The 22,164-nt window shown below is 38.1% G+C and overlaps 1 protein-coding gene across 9 annotated transcripts in view; it reads left to right on the top strand.

The window, feature by feature from the left end:
- Nucleotides 1-22,164, top strand: part of Peak1 (pseudopodium enriched atypical kinase 1) — a 210,278-nt gene that overhangs the window by 40,746 nt on the left and 147,368 nt on the right. For 8 of the 9 annotated variants that reach the window (XM_027415020.2, XM_027415016.2, XM_027415022.2 and 5 more), the window contains exon 2: nucleotides 190-247. The exons of the other annotated variant lie outside the window; for it this stretch is intronic. The gene's annotated coding sequence lies outside the window, so the exon portion shown is untranslated. The remainder of the gene's footprint in view (nucleotides 1-189; nucleotides 248-22,164) is intronic. 9 annotated transcript variants of the gene reach the window in all.

The raw sequence follows: 22,164 nt of genomic DNA, 5'->3' as shown, positions 1-22,164 counted from the left end.
TCTAACTTATTGAACTAGCTCCCCACCCCAAGAGTTCTTAATTCTTGACTTGGTACTGGCTTCTAAAGAACAAATGATCACAAAAGAATTAGGGAGAAAAATAAGTTAAGGTTTTACTATATGAAGAATTAAAGTGCCAGCTCAGATTTAGTTTTATTGACCATGTCCTTTTTTCCTTCTTCATTTCAGGTCTAATCCAGAACTTGTGCTCTCAATGTTTCTTGGTGGCTTGTCTAAAAAACCTAAGGTGAGATATTTATGAATGCATTTGCCATTTTAAATACATTTTATAATGAGAATGAATTGCTTCTGAAAAAGTTAAGGTGACATTCAATGTCTTTTCCTAAGTGTTTTAATAGGAAGCAAAACTTGTTCATAGTTCTGTGTAGCAGTCTGCTTATTTCTAGTTTATGGGCTATTTGGGAAATAAACTAACTCCATTGCTAAGATACTTTGGACTGTCCTTTTCTCCCTCCCTTCCCCGTCCCCCTGTCTCTCTCTCTCTTCTCTCATATATTACATCCCAACTGCAGTCTTCTCTCCCCTAGTCTCTCCTCCCTAGCTCCCCTTTCTCCTAGAATCACCCTGCTCTGTCTTCCCTCAGAAAAGAGCAGGCCTCTCAGGGTTATCAACCAAACATGGCATAACAAGCTACAATTAAGACCAGGCACATACTATCACATCAAGGTTGGATGAGGAAAAGGGTCAGAGACAGTCCTTGTTCCCACTGTTAGGACCCCCACAGGAACACCAACCTACTCAGCCTTAACATACCTACGGAGAACCTAGGTCAGATGTAGACAGGCTCACTGATCTCTTCGAGCTCCAGTGAGTCTGATCAGTTTGATTCTGTGGACTGTGTTCTCGTGGACCGTGATCCTCCTGGATCCTCTGATCTTTCCTGCCTTGCCTCCACTGGACTCTCTGAGCTCTACCTAATGTTTGGCTATGGGATTCTGCATCTTCTCCCATCAGTTGCTGGATGAAGTCTCTCTGGTCTCTGAGGATTCTATTAAATTTTGGTTCCCGAACACTCTGTAGGCAGGACAAACTTTAGGTCAAAGATTTTTGTGACTGGGCTGGTGTCACAATCCCAGCACTGGAGTTTGTTTTTTAAATTTCTTTCTCTTCTTGAAAACTGAGTTTAAGTGTATGTTGCTGATCTGACACGCTTAAAGAAAATTTTGGCATTTTAACCTAATGGTCTTTAAGATTTATTTATTGGCAGTTCACTATATAGTGCTGGTTGACCTGGAACTTCCTTTGTAGGCCAGTCTGGGTTGAACTCTCAGAGATCCACCTATCTGCTTCTTGTTTCTGAAGTGCTGGAATCCAAGATATGCACCTTTGCACCCTAATCTGATATGTTTTAAAGATAAATCCACTATTAGTTAAGTCAGATTAAAACAACTGCTATTTTAAAAAGGCCAGTGAGAAGTGGTTTCATACAACTCTACTGTCTTACACTCAGTTATGCTCTATAATTCCCTCTACTTGTAGGTTTATGTAATAAGGTGTAACCATTTGTGTGCTAAATTGGTTTCCCCACAAAGTTTCCCTTTTACAGAAAGTTTCTGAAGATAACATTCTGCTCTTAAAGCTAATTGTAAAGTCTTTCCTGTTTTCTTACCTGTCTTGACTCAAGTCCTCTTCATTTCCAAATTTTCTATTAAAAAAAAAAAAAAATTGGGTGGGGATAGGCTGGAGCTGTAACTTAGTAGAGTACTTACCTAATGCTCACAAAGCCTTAGGTTGACTCCCCAGCTCAATGTTAACCTATCATGGCAGTTCATGCCCGTGATGCCAACACCTGGGAGGAAGAGGCAGGAGGTCTTCCCTACCTTGAGAGCTTGAGGCTAGACAGATGAATGCATGAGACCCAGTCTCCAAAAGAAAAAAATTCCCCTTCGTTTAAAAATTTTGAAGTGGACCATTAAACCTATAGTCTAGTCTTCTACTTGGTGTCCAGCTGCTCTAAGCCATTCTTGTCATTGTGAACATGGAAATTCCCCTTCTGCAAAGATAAATGTTAGCATGCCAGTTTGATTTTCAGGATCGTTCAGTGTCTTTAGATTCTGGTATTTTAGAATCCTTCAGAAGAAAGCATTACAATCTAGTCTTTTTCCGCACCACCCTCAACTCACTAGCATCCTAAGCATGATCGTTTAGTTCTATCACATCTGTACTGAGAAATCGTTTATGGATCATAAAACTGACTCACTTAAAGTGTACTACTTAATAATTTTGTCATATTTCAGAGATGTACAACCATTATTAAATCTAATTTTGAAGTATTTCAACACTCTTAAGAGTACTAAATGATAGACAGTGGTCATTTCACCCCTGTTGGCTTGTTGTCTACTCATCTGTTCTGGACAATTCTTTCCCATTCTATGAAGTTTCAAGGTTCACCCATGTTGTGGAATGTTTCAGTACCTCATTACCTTTTGTAACAGAATGATAGTCTATTGTTTGCTTTAGGCCCTGGGCTAGAGAAAGAGTTTCTGATTAGTCGGGTTTTTTGTTTTTGTTTTTCAAGGGTTAAAATAAAATTCTCTACTATTTTTGATGAATTAGGATAAACAAGAGGCTGAACCTAAGGAAGTACAAGCAAGCCCTTGCTGTCAGGTAGCTCAGAAACAGAGGTGGTCTCAGTGCTTAGGACACTGAAGTATTATGGATCCAGAGCAGGCTGAGGACCAGATAAAGGAGATAAGAGTGGCCATGTGCTGAGGGAGACTGCAGAACCAAGGCTTTCATATTCCCCAGTTTGTGGTGAGAGGATCTCAAAGGGCCAGAGGAAAGGCCTCAGCTGAAGGTCACACAGAGACTTCTGAATGATGCCACCTGAGGTAGGAATGCAGCTCTGCTTCAAAGCATAGTGAATGTGGGACAAGTGGGGGGTGGGATGGGGCATCTTCCCTGCAGTTCCCTTCAGATGCTGCAGCCTACTGGCACTACCAAGTTTGCTCCTGTCACCAAATGTCCAGGCTCTCTGCATGGCCCCTTATCATCTTCAGTACCTGTCATTCATCTTCCCTTTAGCCAGGTGGTTCATACACTGTCCCGTAAGTGGACCCAAGGTGTTCTGGGATTCCAGGGAGGAGGAAAGTAGTCTCTGGGAGTGAGACCCAGTACCACTTCCTTTTGGTGCTCAGCACTGCTCATTACTCATTACTCGGCCATTGAGGTCCGAGTCCTCCTGTAATCTAAAGGAAATAATGTTTCTAATAATCTTTCAGTAGGTCTACCAGGCTTCATTATTCTGAGCCTTTATTCCTTTTAATCTGTTGATTTTTTGTTGTATGTCCAGAAAGACTTCTCTAAGTTGATACTGTTTTCATACTTTGGCCCAGAACTTTTATGCTTTACCTTTTCTTGACAATTAAGTTCAAACTCTCACATCGCCTTCTGAACGTCTCTTGTGACTACTACTCACTTTTTCATCTTTAAGATACCTATTTTTCAAGTTTTTTTTTTTTGTAAGTAGATACTCTTTCCTATCTGTACAACTATGCACACAAATATCAAACAGATGTCTATTTTCCTAGTGACTTTTAAATATGTATAGTAAAATGTGACTTATTTAAATGCTTATCATTCAATTGGCTGGTCTCCAGGTTTTCTTTTAATCAATTTTCCAGTCTAATTGTCCCTTTAGCTACTTAATAATGTAGTATTTGTAAAATAATTATTGTGTGAAAGTGAATCATCTTGACTAAGTACAGGAACTGATTGACCTATTTGCAAAGGAATTTATTTAAATTCTGAGTATGAAAGGAAGGGAAATTTAAAGGGTCGATTAAGGAATGTATATGGATGGTAGAGCCATTAATGATACAAACAGTAAACTTTTTTATTATGATAGCATACTCAGCAACTCAGTGCCCAGCTATATAGTGGAAATCTCTGAATAAAGTAAACACAATAAAAGCACTTCTGTCTACTTTGTCCTAAGCTAATATTAATTAAAGTTTCAGTTTGGAAAATACATTTTAAAAAACTTGTCTTTGGAAATTTATTCTTATAATAAACATTTTTGTATCAAGAAGCTGGTTTATTCTACTAAATACAGCATGGGATTATATCCTTGAATGTGACTAGATTATTGGCTGAAAAAACACCTGCTTGCTGAAGCATATTTCTTTGTTTACTCAAGTTATGTGCAAGAAAGGCTTTGTCACTGTTTAAGGGATGTAGGAGGAAGTGTCATAGGTTTTAGTCATGATTCCAGTTTGTCCGGCTGACATTCGGTGACTTCCGTTTCCTCCTGAGTCAGTCTTGTTGTGAAGACCAGTTTGTATGTACATGTGGAAGTACTCTATAACCGGAGTCCAGATTCAGTGCTGAAGCAAGATCTTAGCTCCTTCTCTGTCATTGTTTTAATTCTAGGCTGGCAAAGATCTAGCTGGAGCTTTTGTTTATAAGTAAGTACCATTACTTATAATTACTACGTTTTAAGGTTCTTAAAACTTAGGACTTAGAATTAGTTTTCCTTTTATCTTCTGCTTACTCTCATTTCTCTTGCTGATATACATGTCTGTCAGATAGTAAGCCTAAGTTCCATTAATTTTTCATGGGTTTTGTTTCATTTAATAATTAAATTTCATTTGATAATGAATCTAGTGCGGTAGGTGGTATTGCCTCATTTTTCTGTGGAGGAAAACTCTATGATTGGGGAGATTACATAGCTACTGAATGCTAGAGGTACTATTCCAGTCAGTTTTCTGAGGACAGTGTTCCTTTTTTAAAACATGTACCTCAGCTAAACCAAGCTTTTTATCTCCATTTTCCCCCTTTGCTTATTCTCAATAATGGTCAGTGTCTAACTAAAGTACTATTATAGAAAATAGCATAACTTGGAAATTTTAACATTATAACACCATTAAATGTCTTATTAATATTATACAACGTGAGCATGCATCTGAGAATCCTTCAGCGCTGTAAAATATAGCTGTCTTTCAAGTAAGATGAGCTAATTTTTTCCTTTAAAAATTTTAAAATTGGTATAACAGACTAATAGGTTTCACCCTGGCATTTCATATGTATATGTCATTATATTTTGTTCTAATTAATCCCAAGCCTAATGTTTTCAGTAGTCATATTTTATTTTTAAGGCATAGCACTGTTTATTATAGATGCTTATAAGCCAAAAGTGCTTGCTCTAGCACTGTGTGTTGCAACCCCTTTGGGGGTCCAACGGCCCTTTCATAGGGGTTGCATATCATGTATTTACTTTACAATTCATAACAGTAGCAACAAAAATAATTTTATTATTAATGTTGGAGTTACCACAACAAAAGGAACTAAATTAAAGGGTTGCAGTGTTAGGAAGGTTGAGAACCATAGCTCTACAAGAAAGAGGGAGAATAGTGTTCTTAATTTGTCCAGGTGTGGTGGAGGCTGAGGCAAGAGGATGCTGAGGTGGAGGCACGCCTGTCTGAAAGAAATATTTCAATTTCTTTCATAATTTAGTAAAGGTATTAAATAGGGAAATTTTCTCTAGGATGTCTAAACATTTATTTTAGGAGGATGTTTTTGTGGTACCGCAGGTTTACATTAAATAAGAAAAACCTCTGGAGTACCCAAGAGGTAGTTGTCAAGAAGAACTGAAGCAGGCTGTAGACATGGATCTTACTCAGGATGCTGCTGCTTTGGTGTGAATGACACTAGTGACTCACCAGGACCCTCACACTGATCTTTTCTGACCCACAGACCTTTGCCTTGGAGTCACTCATGTTTCTCTTTTCTGTTAAAATTTCTTGTCTAAAATTCTGTATGAGGAGCTCATTTGTCGTAGTTTAGTTTTGTTTTTCCCCCTAAGTGATGACTTTGAGATGGTTGTGGTATTTTGAGATCTTGCTTGCTGCTGTAGTCGTGTTGTGTCGTCCGTGTCCTCCACCCCCACCCCCACCCAGAGACAGGATCTCTCTGTAGCTCACTCTGTAGAGCAGGCTGGCCTCAAACTCAGAGTCCACCTGCCTCTGTCTCTGGAGTGCTGGGATTAGAGGTGTGCGCCATTACCTGGCTTGCTGCTGTTCTTAAAAACACCAGAATTCATAAAACTTGAACAGTGCTGGATTTCTTTTCTGTTCTGTGAGTATGGAAAGTTTATTCCAGCATTGAAGTTGTCTTCTACCTAACCACTGTGGCAAATAGTTTTCCCTCAGCATGCCGATTTGCTGGATCTTTCTCATTATTTAATGTCTGTTTTTCTATGAGATTTCCTTGTCAGCTCACTAGAAATTAGTACACCCCAACCTGGTTTGTTTCATGACTTGTGTATTGTTTTCTTAGCACCTAATCACTAATTGATTGCCATTTATTTTACATTTATCTCTTATGGGCTCAAGGGACAGTGTGTTTTACTGCTGTATTCCTGGGATTTGAAACAGAGTCTACCATAATAGTGATCATAGGAAATGCTTTTTAAGGAACCAAAGAATGAATGCATTTTCTATTTGTTTTGTACTAATGTTTTCTTCCTTCCTTTCATTTCTCTCTCTCTCTCTCTCTCTGTGTGTGTGTGTGTGTGTGTGTGTGTGTGTGTGTGTGTGTGTGTGTGTGTGTGTGTGTGTGTGCCTGCCTGCCTTCCTTTCTTGGAAAGTAAAATCTTCCAATGTGTTGTTTGAACTGATGTTTATGTACATTTGATATTTTCCATGTTGTTTTATTCTGTTTCTAGTAGGGTTATTTTGGAGGAAGGGAAAACCATACAGTTCTTAACCTCTTGAAAAATGACTATTTCAGTCTACCCACTGCTTTCTGGGCCGGTGTCAGAGCTGGTAATGTCTAGTCACAAAAGCAATGAATGGGTAAAAAAAACTGACTGTCAACATCTGCTTCCATCCTGCTTGAGTTGGCCTTTCCCCCAAGGGCTTGTCACTGTCAACTCAGCAAACTGAAACTTTCTTCACGAAATCACCTTTCTGCAGGATTGTGGGACAGAGATGACTGCAGATTTACAAAGTAAGTTAAAATGTGCTGCCAGGGCAGAGCACAACAGTTTCCTGTTGCTCCAACTTGAATCCTGAGTCAAGACAGCAGCATGTGTTCTCAGGAGGGATGACATTGAAACTTTTGTCATGTCAAAAGGGTTGATTTAATAACATATTTACCAGTATCGGTAAGGAAAGGGACAACTGCACAGCATAGAATTTTGATTCTTGGAGCTTCTGTTTATGTCATAGTCCTTCTGTATTAAACTGTATTGTTTAAGTTAATCTTATGAAAAAGAAAGGCACTTCTGAAAGTCTTGTTTTCTTTGCTATTTCATTCTCTCAGCTTTTACTTCATTCAGTATAAGGATTTCTCTCTCTCTTTCTCTCTCTCTCTCTCTCTCTCTCTCTCTCTCTCTCTCTCTCTCTGTGTGTGTGTGTGTGTGTGTGTGTGTGTGTGTGTGTGTGTGTGTGTGTACGTGTACGTGTATTGCGCACATGGTTTGTGTATATGCTTGGGTCCTTGTGCACTCACTCGGAAGCCAGAGCAGGATGTTGGTTGTCATCCTCTATCGTTTTTCTACTGCATTTCCTTGAGACAGGGTCTCACTGAGTCTAAATCTTGATGTTTTTGCTGGGTTGGGTGATTGGCAAGTTTTCTGGATCCTTCTGTCTTTGTTCCCTGATGGTAGGTTTACAGAAGTATATAGCTATGCTCCACATTTTACATTAGTGCTTGGGATTTGAACTCAGGTCCTCATGTTTGCAGAGCAAGCACTCTTGCCGACTGAACCATCTTCTCAGCCCCATGGATTCCTTTGAAGTACTACATCTAATTCATAATATGTACCATTATCAATATATACATAGAGGTTTTAAAATGTATTTAAATAAATTATGCATTACAAGTATTACATCAGTTCTGTCATGCCTCAGTGATATCAGATGTGGTGTTGTTCTGCCCTGATCCATTTTGCTAAATTTTATTTTCGAAATGATTCTCAGTCTGAGTTTTAAAATGTGCTCTTTTTAAAAGTTGTTATCCATTTGATATCCTTGTAAAAATCCTTTTTTAAAGCTCAGGTTTATGTTGTCAAATTCTACTTTAAGTACTTTGTTTCAAAAATGAAGAGGAGATCCAGGCAAAATGAGTGTACTAAATAACTTTTTGGTTGTCTGAGATGCATGGTAAAAAGCTGCACAGGTTGTCTAATGATGGCCAAAATCATGTAATCATCCCAGTTAGCAGAGAAATTTGTTCATATTTAACACCCTTTCATGATAAAAACAGTTATCATAAAACTGTGAATAGAAGAAAAGTATTTCATCTAATGAAGTCCACTTATGCAGTGCTCGAAGCCAACCATATGCTGCCCCATGAACTGTAAGCTTTTCCTCTGGCATCAGGGGCAAAGCAGGGACATCTTATTAGGAATGCTAACCAGAGCAATCAGAAAGAAAGAAAATAAAAATGATCCAAACTGGAGAGGAAAAAGAAAAATTATTTGTTTGCAAAGAACTTAATGTTATAGGTAGGAAATTCTAGGATTATGCAAAAAGTTGTTAGAACTAACAAATTTAGCAGTTTGATGGATACTGTCCATATTATCCCACAGAATAATATATTTCTGTATATTAGCAGTGCCACAATATGATAAATCAAAAACAATTAGTAAATTTTACTAGTGAGGTGAAAATTGCTAAACACTGAAAACCAAGTACTGTCAGATGAAATTAAGGACACCATTTATATCTTCTATTTATATAATGGAAACATATTGCATATTCATGGATCTGAAGACATTGTTACTATACAAAGTAATTTATAGACTCAGTATAATTCCTATCAAAATTCCTGTGAATTTTCAGAATCAAAAATTCATCTTAAACTCTTAGAATTTCAAGGGTTCTGAAATAAAATCCCATGAGAAGAACTAAGTGGAAGTCACATACTTCCCAATTATTTCAAAACTTAAGACTGGGTACCCAGGATGACTTAGTGGATAAAGTGCTTCCCATGCAAGCCTGAAAAACCTGAGTTTAACCCCTGTCAATTTGACATAAGCTAGAGTCATCAGAGAGGAGGGGACCTCACTTGAGAGAATGTTTCCAGAACATTGGGTATAGGCAAGCCTGTAGGATATTTTCTTAATTGGTGATCGATGGAAGAGGGTCCAGCCCATTGTGGATGGGGCCACCCCTGGCCTGGTGGTCCTGGGTTCTATAAGAAAGCAGACTGGGCAAGCCACAAGAAACAAGCCAGTAAGTAGCACCCCTCTATGGTCTCAGAATCAGCTTCTGCCTCCAAGTTCCTGCCCTGTTTGAATTCTTGTCCTGACTTCCTTTGGTGATGAACTTCAATATAGAAGTATAAGCCAAATAAACCCTTCTCTTCCAAAGTCGCTTTGGTCGTGGTGTTTTTACCACAGCAATAGTAATTCTAAAACATCACCCAAACCTATTTTTAGAAGCCAGATGCCATGGCACACATTTATAATCCCAACACTCTTATGGGGAGATGGGAGGTGGATATACACTTGTCTGGAAGCTCACAGGCCCAATCGCCCTGGAATGTGCAGAGTAGCAAAAACAGGAGAGACCCCGCATCAATAAAGTGGAAGAAGAGCGTTGACTTCTTAGAGTGGTCTGTCCTCTGACTTCCACATATGCACCATGACACATGCATACCCACACTCACACAGGATCCCACACACATACACAATAAAAAATTTTAAAACTAAAACAAAGCTATAATAATCCAAATTTTGTGGTACTGGTATAAAGACATGTATGGAGCAATGGAATAGAAAAAAAAAAGCCCAGAGATAAGCATTTTTTGTATGTCAAGTGATTTTTGTGTAGCAAGACCATTCACGAGAAAGGTTAGGTTTATTTGTTTGTGATTTCAATAATTGGTGTTGAGAAAACTGACTATCCAAAGATAAAAATTGAAATTGGAACCTTGCCTTATATTGTATATAAAAGTTAGCCCAACACAACTTCAAGACCAGGATGTTAAGAGCTAACAGAAAACTTTTAGAAGAAACTATAGATAAAAAACTACATGTCATTGGGTTTGGCAGTTATTTCTTGGCTAGCACACCAAAACATAGGCAGTAAAATAGATAAGGATTAGTTGGGCTTCATTAAAATTAAAAACCTCAACTACAAATAAAACAACCAACAGTGTAAAAAGGTAACCTATAAAGTGAGAGAAATATTTGCAAATCATATATTTAATAAGGGATCAATATCTAGAATGCATAAAGAATCTAAAATATGTTCAGAATACATATCGATATACAGTTAGACAAAATCATCTAACACAAAACTTATAACAATGTTGAACAGCTCTTGCATGCAGATGGGTGCTCATTTTGTGACATGATGGGATGTGAAAACATACTAAGTTAACCATCGCAAACCATTGCTTGGCTGTAAGCTGTGGCTCACTGCCACCGCCCAGCATCATGAGGGGATATCATACTAGTCTGGGAAAGATAAGAATTCTAAGTTGCCTATAGGATAGGTATCATTTTTACATTACTGTGAAATTTAAAAATGTATGTCAGGATCTGTCTGTGACACACACATGATCTGTGCAGATAGTTTGCTTTTGAATTCAGCATTAGTTTTCAGATTGGGGATGCAGCTTCATGCTGTTGCCTGTAGCAACCTGAGTTCTCTTGTAGACCTCCACTCAGGTGAAGCTGGATTCTTGACTACATTGCAGTCTGGGGAAGCAAAACTGGAGCTACTAAGTATCAGATGTAAATGGATGTGACCGTGAGAGTTAGTAAAGAGAGATGTTTAGGGAAAGAATAGAATGCATCTAATGTGGGTGTGGGCTTTTCAATATTCATATGCATGGTTTTGTAGATTCTAAAATTATATCATTCAAAAGGTTCCTAAGGGACCCTCTCCTTCTTTGTCTTTTTCTGTACATGAGATTGTAGGGTGCTTCCTGAAGTTCACTGGGTGGGACCTCGGGCAGATGGGGTAGAGCCATAGGCCACAAAATGTTGTACTAGGAAGTTGAATATGTTTTTATTGTAATCAGAGCTTACTTTCCTGTTTGAGAGATTTTCAGAAAATTGTAAATTTACAGATGGTAAAGGAGCAAAGTCCTACACAAGGTAGTGTGCTCTGAGACCTTAAGCACGGTTCATTACTGCTTTGACATTCTTGTTTGAAATGTCTGTCTATAAAAGGATTATTGTCTCTTTGTAGACAACCATAAAAGCAAATTTAGATAATTATGTTGGCATTCTTTATTCTGAGCTGGCAAAAGTTCAGGCAGACTCTAGGGTCTCTTTGCCATACCTCACTATACTCTATCAATACTTTGATGATAATCTTCATTTATCTTAAGGAGACATGCGTTTAAGATTAAAATTGGAGGGCTTTTGGATGTTCATTTATAAAGTTTATTAAGAATTGCCAGGTTTTCCTTTAGAATGTCCATAGAGTTTATATTCCTTTGCACACTGCTTAAGAATTCTTAAATTCCCTTGAAATTGGCAGGCAAATGGATGGAACTAGAAGAAACCATCCTGAGTGAGGTACCTGGTCACAGAAAGACAAGCATGGTATGTACTCACTCATATATGGATTTTAGACATAGAGGAAAGGATCACCAGCCTACAATCCACACTGCCAGAGAAGCTAGGAAACAAGGAGGACCCTAAGAGAGACATACATGGTCCCCCAGATAAGGGGAAAAGGACAAGATCTCCTGAGCTAATTGGGAGCACGGGGCTGGGGGAGTTAGAAAAAGAGAAGGGGAGAAGAGGAGAGGGAAGGAGGGCATGAGGAAACAAGAAAATTGAGTTGGGAAGAATAGAGGAGAGCAAGAAAAGAGATGCCTTAATAGAGGGAGTCACTATAGGTTTAAAGAGAAATCTGGCAAGAGGGAAATGTCCAGAGATCTACAAGGATAACCCCAACTAAGAATTTAAGCAATAGTGGAGAGGCTACCTTAAATGTCATTCCCCTATAATGAGATTGATGACTACCTCATATGCCATCCTAGAGCCTTCATCCAGTAGCTGAGGGAAGCAGAAGCAGATACCCACAGCTAAGCACTGAGCCGAACTCCTAGAATACAGTTGCAGAGAGGGAGGAGTGATGAGCAGATGGGTCAAGACCAGGCTGGAGAAACCCACAGAAACAACTAACCTGAACAAGGGGAGATCATGGTCCCCAGACTGATAGCTTTGAAACCAGCATAGGACTGAATCAGGCCCCCTGAACATGGGTGTCAGTTAGGAGGCCTGGACAGTCTATGGGGCCTCTGGTAGTGGATCAGTATTTATCCCTAGTGTACAAATGGACTTTGGGAGCCCATTCCATATAGAGGATACTCTCAGCCTAGACACATGGGGGAGGGCCTAGGCCCTGCCCCAATGATGTGACAGACTTTGATGGTTCCCCCATGGAAGGTCTCACCCTCCCTGGGGAGCAGAAAGGGGATGGGATGGGAGAGTTGGTGGGGGACATGGGGGCGATGGGAGGGAGAGAGAACTGGGATTGATATGTAAAATAAGATTGTTTCTAGTCTAAATTTTTTAAAAAAGGAAAAAAAAATAGAATTCCTAGATTCCAACTCCTTTTTCATATATATAATTGGGCAACCCAATTGAACCGAGGAGTTGTTTTTATGTCTTCTGTGGTGGGTTCAAGGCTGTGATCTCAGCCCTTATATAGTAGATGTAGGAGTCTACTGGGGAAGGTGGAGATAAGAGGGCCCTGATTTGGGTAAGATGTCAAATTATTACCAATAAGATAAAGGCAGGGTAGGTTAGGATGGATCCTTTGTTCATAAGAGACGATTAAGTGGGAAAGCCTTTGGTGTTAGTAAACTTTCCTAAAGGATACTTTGTGGTTAGAGAATAGTGAGGGTAAGCCCTCCTGGACAAATAAGGCCTGCCCACCAGCCATCTGGACCATTTATCTCTGAAGCTCTAAATGGTCAGGTTTTTGTGCATGCTCATTATGGTTCTTGGAATGCAAACATGAAGGAAACTGACTGTCTGCCCTGGAAGCTTTGTGGTTATAGACAAGTGGGTGCAAGACTTTCGCCTCATTTGCTCTTGTGGAAAACCTCTTTCATTGTCTGAGAAGTTAACTCTTGCTGTGAAATGTTTGATGGCAGCCAGCCTTGTGTCAGTGTTATTCTTCCTATTTTACTTTCTAAAACTAGAATCTGTATTAACTGTATATTCAGGATCTCAGAGCCATCATGTCTAGCCTAGTGAAAGATTCCCCAGGAAGGGATAAGATGGATGTAGGGTTTATTTCCTAGAGTGTAATGATTGGAGTGGGAGTATTTAACATGCTGGCAGGTCTCTTTGAACTGCCAAAGTAGACATTGGAAAATATTACCTAGAAGCATGAAGTAATTAAAAGTAATAAGCTATGTAAAATGTAGTGCTGCTAATAAATAAAATAATGTTGGGGAGACCAGAAGAGAGTGGTGAATCTTCTAGAACCGGAATTACAGACTGTTTAAACCACCATGTGGGTGCTGAGAATCAACCAGGTCCTTAGAAAGAGCAGCCAGTGCTATTAATTGCTGAGCCCTTTCTTCAGCCCCAGAAAAGAGCAATTTTTGGTACCATTTCAGTACCTCATTTGCCTCATCAGTAAAACTGCCCACTTCTAGACTTCTTGTGTTTTATCTCTGGCATTATGCCTACTATACAGTAGGTAGCAAGAAAATACATTGCTTTTCTATTTTTTTAATTTATATTTTAAATTTGTCTACTTGGGTGATATTTGTTTCAGTTAAAGGTAATTTTACAGTGGGCACTTTTAATGGTGAATAAAGAATCTTAGCTATCTGATTTGAATTTCAGTTGAGATCTTTTTATTTTGAAAAAATGGATCTGTTATCAATTCTCCTTTTTTATTATTATTTCTTATGTAATTTTCTCTTATTTTTTGAAATGCTTTAGATATATATTTATCATACCACTTTATAGTACATTAAAGTATGTAATTGTACTAGAAACCCTGCAATAGCAGTATGGCTAACATCATTGTACATAATTGTTTGAGATACAAGTTGTTTTTTGTTTTTTCCTTCTGCCCATTGAAAAAGAAATTGAGGATAATACTGGGAAAGCTTTTTAAGAATGTGAATGTACTAATGGGCCAATCAGTGGATTAAAGTCCATGTGGTATACTGTAAAGTGATCTCGAGCCTTTTATTGGAGAATGAAGGTTCCATTATCAGATTAGACTCATCTCCATTGGGACTACAGAGTAGTTAGTGGTCCTAGAGCAGCTGTGAGGGAGTTGAGCTGTTTTGTGATATCAGAGCATTCTTGAAGGCAGTGTGAACTATTGCAGTTTGAGGGAACAGTGTCCAAGGTGGGTTTCTTTCTTCATAATATTACAGTGGTTTTCAAACTTGAAAGTATAAGCATGATTACCTTTCTTAACTTTAATTATTTTATCTTTGTATTTTTATAATTTTTAAAGTGTTTAATGATTGATTTTTTTTCAAAAGAAAAAAAATTCTAGCATTTGTATAGATTTTTTTTTCCATGTGGCACAGGATGTTACTTCTTAGGGTTTACATAGAAGAATCCAAAACCAATCTATAGCTTTTCTGTTAATGGAAATATTTAACGTTGTGTTGATGTACTTTATTATTTTTAGTATGAGATTCTACTCTTTAATATTAGTGTCATGTATGCTTATATATATTATAAAATGAGTTTGTCTTACAATTATTTGTGCCTTATTGATATAAAACAAGTTAACAAAGGAATTCAGACAGATATTTAGAATCTATTAATGCCAGGTTTGTGTTGTCTTATTGGCATTGGAATTTAGAGTGATTTGTCGGGTTCTTGGTGGCTGGTTTCGGACTAAATGCGCCTCCACTCTAACTGCAATGGATCTCTGCATTACAACTGGAGTCTGGGGATGCAGTGAGCAGTTCAGCCTAACATTTGTTTTTAAAATCTGGGTTTCCTCAAAGTACAGTTTTTAATTACTATGGAAAACAGTGAGCTTCCTTAAGAATGTTTGGATTTTCTTTGAGAATCCAAAGGCTTCCTTTAAATTTAAATGATATTCAGATAATATATTTGCTAAGTAGCCCTGAACATACTTATTATATTTCTGAAGCTTTTCAAAGCACAGTACATGATGTAGACCTTGTTTTGTCTACCTATAGAATGAGTTCATTTGTCACCAATAATTTTTTATGTATTTCATGTGTTGAATCCCTTTCTAAGTAGAATAGGATTAAGAATCCAGACTACGTGGAGGAAAATGTCAGAATGTCAGTTTCAGAGCACTCTTACCATCACAGCCACTTGTCCTTACGAAGACTGTTGCACCTTGATCCAAAGTGAAAGCTTTTGTGATGAAGGGAATCTCTCCTGCTTTCAGAGAATTTTGTCATTAGATGCAAGTGCAGGCTGAACAAAGCGGGGTCACAGGGCAGTTTTCCATCCTTTACTTTGTTTATGGCAGGAGAAAATGTAGGTTGATTCTTCATTTTTAGGAAGTGAGTCTAATTTTAAAGTGATTCTGAGACTTCTGGGGTTTTTTTGGAGACATTTTGGGTCCTTTAAGTCTGCTAATTTAAAATCTGCTTGTTTTTACTCTTCCATTTGAAAGATTAGCAAGATTCAAAATTTTGTGACTTGTCATCATGAGCGAGTAATTGAAATGTTTGTTACTGAGTCTCCTTATCTGGGTTCATAGTCCAGTCATTTTGATGTTTATTATGTTGTTCTGTAAAGTCTACAGTGGAAATGAGGGAAGCAGGTGGGGATACTAAGTACTCCAAGATCACAGCCTAAAATGACTTAATAAATGGAGATACTGTAGCACCTGTAGTTGCAGGGAGTATTTTGAGGTCAGATTTCTCTTATACTTTAGAACATTTAGTGAAAAAAAATTTAAAATTATATAGTGCTAGATTTTTTAAAAAATTACAAGTTGTACTAGTTATTTTTTTAATAATGAGTGACCTTATTTTTTGCCCATTTTGATCTCAATTCTTCAAACTAATCTATCTTCATATAGCGTAAGTAAAATTTAAGTTGAATATGTTTCAGGATGAATAAATTGTATTGAAGAATCTTAATCAGTGTGAAGGAGAGAGAAATAAAAAAGCAATGGGTAGGGCAGAGCTAGATTTTGAGATCCCAGTTGGGAAAACCTATCATTCATCTTTAAATTGAAAATTTTGATTTGTGTATTATTGAGGGAATGTACATCAAAGATCTTAGAAATTTCTCTTTACCATTAGTGCTAAAATTGAAAGGTAGCACTTCTCCCTGGAGACTTTAACTTGCCAAGAAAATGCAAATTGTAGGGGGAGGTTCACTGCTTCCAACTTTCCAGTGGCCCCATCACTGCTCATTTTCCTTCTTTGTATAAAAGGACTTAGCTGCTCACCTCCACCTGCATGCCATGGCCACATTAAGAAAAGCATTTCAAGAGAATGTGTTCTAGCTAACTTCCCTGTTTCATGTTATCTTCAGGTTTCATTATGTGTGGGACTCAGGAACTGTATTCAATTTGATACATCTTTGCCCTGCACCAAATTGTCATACATTCTCCAACAGACATATATTTCACTGTTTTCCTATGGAGATTATGAATTACCGTATTAGAAATTATTTTTAGACACTGTGAAAAACAGTATGACAAATGCACTGTGGATAAATTTAATAATGCATTTATTGAACAAAAATTTATTGTACTCATATTCCATAACTAGATACTAGAAGCTTGGAGATAAATAAGATTTGATTCCTGTCCATAAGGATATCATTGTCTGCTTTGTGAGTTTTAAAATTTGGTACAGAGAAATAAGAGGCTCAACCAGCTTCTAAATGAGGTGGTTTTACTCCCAGCTATGGAAACCAGTGAAATGCAGACAAAGCACCAGTTGTTGGTGTTGATAGTCTCTTTGCTCCATTTAACCCTCCCCATCCTGAAAAACCCCAGTGGAAATAAAATTCCATTAAAATAGTGGAATTATTTTTCTAGATTGTTTTGTAGCAACTATTAAATGTTTTTGTAAACATCTCTCTAGGGGGCTGACTACATGCAAGCCTCATAATAAACATTGGAGATATGAAATGGATGTGACCAAGCATTTTATTCTTGAAGAGGTCAGTGCTGAAAAGAACTATATATAAAATAATTGCACTGTGCTGGTAATAGCCATGCATTTTATTGTTGGATCCTGTACCAAGTGATTTCTCTTGCTAGCAGTAACCCTAGGGTATACATAGAGACTTGGAGTTTTCTTGGTAGCAGTAGTATTAGGGAAAACATAGAGAAAACTAACATTGTGAAGCCAAATTCATGGAAGATGAGGGGGTCAGTCTAGCCTTTTTTTATGTGAAATTTATATATTAGCAATCTCAGTGACAAGAAAAAAGTATGTATACTCTAGAAAAAAAATTATGTGGGACTGAGAGGTTAAGAGCACATGATGCTCTTCCAGAGAACTTGATGTCAGTCCCCAGCACCCATATCAGATGACTCACTACTGTCTGTGACTCTATCTCCAGGCCTCTGATGCTTCTTCTGGCTCTCATGGACACCTGAACAAAAGATGCATCACACATGTTGCATATACACATACATACTAGATACACACAAACATAAGTAAATCTTTTAAAATGGGTAGTGGTGGTGTGTATTTTGTTAGAAGAAGATACTTGGTATTCTTAATAAAAACCTTCTATTGACCCTGCTTTTTTTGTTGACCTTTAATGACACATTCCATTTGAAACAGATTCTGTTTACAAAAGAAGAAAGTCAACAACAGCAACAAATAGTAAAGACCATCACAGTGCTGTAGCCAGCAATAGCAGTCCTTTTGCTCTGCTCTGATTTGAAACAAAAATAGTAGGAACTTGGTATCTATCTTCTTTTGCACCTTATGTTTCCTCCTAAGATACCTCAAACATTTTCCATAGCTGTACATGTGGTCTTAATAGATATACAATTACTTTACTATGTACTCAATTATTGAGTTACTATTCCTTAATTGCTTGTTATGTTCAAGATACCATACAAAGGAATCTGTAGTGAGTATGATATAATGCTTACATTTTATTGTGAAGACAGATATTAATAGTGATTAATTTCTCAATGTATTATTTGATTGCAAATGGGACAACTAGTAGGGTAGAGGCTTGTAAGTGCCTGTCAAAGGGATATAGTCTGACCTGAGAACAAAAAAAAAAAATAAAGATTTTTGCATATGTGTGTGCATGTGCATATGCTTTTTTGCATATGTATGGGTGTACATGTGCAGTTGTGTGCTAGTGCGTGCAGGTCTTAGATTGACATTGGGATGTCTTCTTTGATTGCTCCCTGGTTTATATATTCAGACAGGGGTCTCCTGAACTACGGAGCTTGCTGTTTGGGCTATTCTGGCTGGCCAGATTGCTTTGGTGATTCCCTATCTATATCTCATGTCTGCTGAAATTACAGGTGGGCTGCCACACCCTGCCAATTTTTATGTGGTTTCTGGGGTTCCAAGCTCTGGTCTCTCAGGCTTGTGTGATAAGCAGTTTATTCACTGAGCTATCTCCACAGCCACCAGAGATAGTAATTTTTTAATTGAAATCTAAGACTGTGTATATATGCCTTAGGACAAGGTGATGAAAGGGTTGCAGAGAGATGAGTAGATACACATATAGCTGGAAACTGCGTATTAAAACACTTATGATCTTTACTTATGGGACATGACATCACACAAGTTTATCTATATTGTTTTTTTTTTTCTACAGAGGACATGTATTTTGCTAAAATACAAAAACCTATTGGATATTGGATTATATATGTCCTTAGAGGAAAATAACACAGATTAAATATATCTCAGGTGTTAACACTATGGTAGGTAGCATTATAGCTGAGTAAGTAGTCTATTGAACCAACCCTAGCCTGCTTACAACTTTCATGCCTTGGCTTCTCTTCTTTGCACTGTTTGAAATGAAAATTCACATATATGAAGATAGCCGCTGTGTCCTGTCCTCCTCACTAAGTAGATTCTTGCTACATAGACTAGACCTTGTTAGTCATATATCATGGCTTAAGTTCTTTAATTATTCTGTATGCAGACGTGTGTGTGTGTGTGTGTGTGTGTGTGTGTGTGTGTGTGTGTGTGTGTGGTGTGTGTGTGTGTGTGTGTGTGTGTGTGCATGCACTCATGTACAAAATTGTGAATTTTTTAAAATTATATTTTTACGTATTGTCTTAGGGTTATTAGTGCTGTGAAGAAACACCATGACCACAGCAACTCTTATAAAGAAAACATTTCATTGGGGTGGCTGGCTTACAGTTTCAGAGGTTCAGTCCATTATCATCATGGCAGGGAGCAGACGTGCTGGAGCTGAGCGTGCTACATGTTGCAGGCAACAGAAAGTTGCCTGAGATACAAAGTGGTATCCTGAGCACAGGTAACCTCAAGACCCGCCTGCACAGTGACACACTCCCTCCAACAAAGCCACACCCACTCCAACAAAGTCACATCTCCTAATAGTGCCACTCCTTATGAGATTATGAGGGCCAATTATATTCACACTACCACAAGTATTGTGTATAGGTTGTATTTTAAGCTTATTCCTCCTCATACTCCTCCATCTTTATCTCACCCCTCCAAAATTGTAATTTTCTTATGCTTTAGATTATTACTGTGTCCTCTTCCTCTAGGGCAAATAATACTGAATTTATATCAAGCACATTAATGGGTTTTAATGGCAAATCAAAAATATACAGACGCAAGTTAGCCGAGAAGTCCTGTGAAATACTGTGATGATTAGTGTCAACTTGGCCATAATTAGAGTCACCTAGGAGACAAAACTCGGGGCTTGTCTGTGAGGGGGTTTCTAAATAGCATTAATTGCAGTGGGAAGAGCCACCCTTAATGGCGGTAACACTGTTCTGTTGACTGGGCTTTGGGACTGAAAGACTGAATGAAAAAGGAGAGGCGACCTCAACTCCACTGTTCTTCACTCTGCTTCCTGCCTGCTGATGTAATGTGACTAGTTGCCTTATTCTCCTTCTACCATGCCTTCCCCACATGATGAACTGCCTCCTAAAACTGTGAGCCGAGATAAACCCTCCTTCCCTTCAGATGCTTTTTACCAGATACCTTGTTTCAGCAATGAGAAAAAGTAACTAATACAGATACTATTTTGTACTTGGATCACAGATCAGAAAAGGGTATGTATGTGAACTCTCTTGGTGACCTAAATGGGGTATGTATAGGGAGTAGCTGGATGATAGAAACCAGCATGTGGTGACTCCTCTGCCATGGGACCACTTCCTTCTTCATTACACTATTACATTTGCATATAATTTCAATCTGATCAGATACTCTTTTGTTTGCTTTGGTTTTTGGTTTTTGGTTTTTGGAGACAGGGTTTCTCTGTGTAGCTTTGGAGTCTGTCCTGGCACTCCCTCTGTAGACCAGGCTGGTCTTGAACTCACAGAGATCCGCCTGCCTCTGCCTCCCGAGTGCTGGGATCAAAGGTATGCGCCACCAACTCCCAGCCTCAGCTACTCATTTTCATACATATAATATATTTAACATTTGCCACCCTCTACATGCAGATTTTTGTTTTTGAATTGTAAAGGCAGGGAGTTTTACTTACTGGGAAGCATAGTTTATATATGAATTATAATTTATGGCAGCCTTATAAGTCATTCTTTTGTCCCTGCAGAAGTAAAGATTTCCCATTTGCTTCTTTTCAATTAGGAGAGTCAAAAATAATGGTGGCAGCTGAACTTTGTATGAACCACTGAGACTTGAGGATAATTGTGATGGCTTTTCAATCTTTCTCCTTTAACTTTTTGGCACTTTGGGGTAAGCCCCTATAAACAAGACAAGATGTAGTCTATCTTTATCATGATACACTTTTCTGCCATTATAGGCTTTTGCTAATTGAGTACTATACTACTAGTATCAAATGAAAATTGTAACATGATTTGTAAATATATGCATATTTCTAGTAAAAAATAAGTTGGAGATGTAGCTTCATGGTAAGCACTTGCCCAGCATGTATGAGGTCTGTGTTCTATCACCACCATTGCAAAAAGAAACAAATAGAAAGAGGCTAAAAGGAAAATGGCTGGGGAGATGGCTCAGTTGGGAATGGGCCTGCCATATAAGCATGAGGACCTAAGGTTAGGTTCCTAGCACCCGAGTCAAAACTGATGTGGCAGCACGTGTTCTGTCCCGTCAATACTGCTGGGCATGGACAAATCCCTGGAGCTCACTGGCCAGCAAGCCTATCTGAATACTTGAGCTCCAGGTTCAGTGTGACACCCTGTCTCAAAAAATGAGTTAGAGAGAGATTGTAAAATGAACTTGATATTATCCTCTGGCTTCCACATGCATGTTTGCATGTGCACCTACATTCATACATGCATATACCTACACAAACATACGGATATACCACACAGACAGTAAAAAGTTGTCCCTTTTATGTGATATTTGTAGTTTTGTTTGTGCTGAAACTCAAACATTTAAGTTAGAATTCTTTATCTTTTCAAAGGAGAGCTTTTAATGATTTTTTTCTTTTATAATGTAAAACTTTTACAGGATCTAATCTTAATCTTGTCTTGGCTTTGAGCAGAAGTTTCAGCATTAACAATATCTCCTCCAATATTTTGGCTTTCCCTGCACTGCAATATTTATTGTCGGGTACAGGACTAGAAAAGTACTTGGGTAGCATAAATAAGCATTTAGTTAAGGGATAATGCCAGTGGTAACAGAATATGTGAGGTAAAACAGAAATACTTGATCAGTCACAACTATCTACTGCTTCATAAACCTCAGGTTTCATTGTCATTAAAAAAGCAATGAACTATCAGAACCAGATTTTCTCTATCCTCAAAACACTGAAGGTTTTCTTTCTCTTACCCACTTAAAGTGAAGCTGATATTTGAGAGAAGTATACATTATTAACTAGAATGTGATCAGGGACTTAAAAAGAAGTGAGGGATATGTTGACAATGAAGCAAAGTGGAAATGGCCTTATCTCTATTAAGTCTAAGTTACATTGAGGAATAACAGATCACATGGGTAGTGGACGCTTTCCACACAGTACTTTATAGCAACTCTATAGACTTGGTTTCAGTTTTACAAATGAGGTCAGAGAGCCTCAGAGAGATTAAGTCACACTGGTGTGTTTATCATGCCCCTGTTTTTTCTGATAGATGAAAGCTTCTA

Source organism: Cricetulus griseus, chromosome 4 (genome assembly GCF_003668045.3).
Source record: "Cricetulus griseus strain 17A/GY chromosome 4, alternate assembly CriGri-PICRH-1.0, whole genome shotgun sequence".
Lineage (NCBI taxonomy): Eukaryota > Metazoa > Chordata > Mammalia > Rodentia > Cricetidae > Cricetulus > Cricetulus griseus.
The sequence above is the reverse complement of the archived record's forward strand: the minus strand, read 5'-3'. Positions and strand labels throughout refer to the sequence as shown.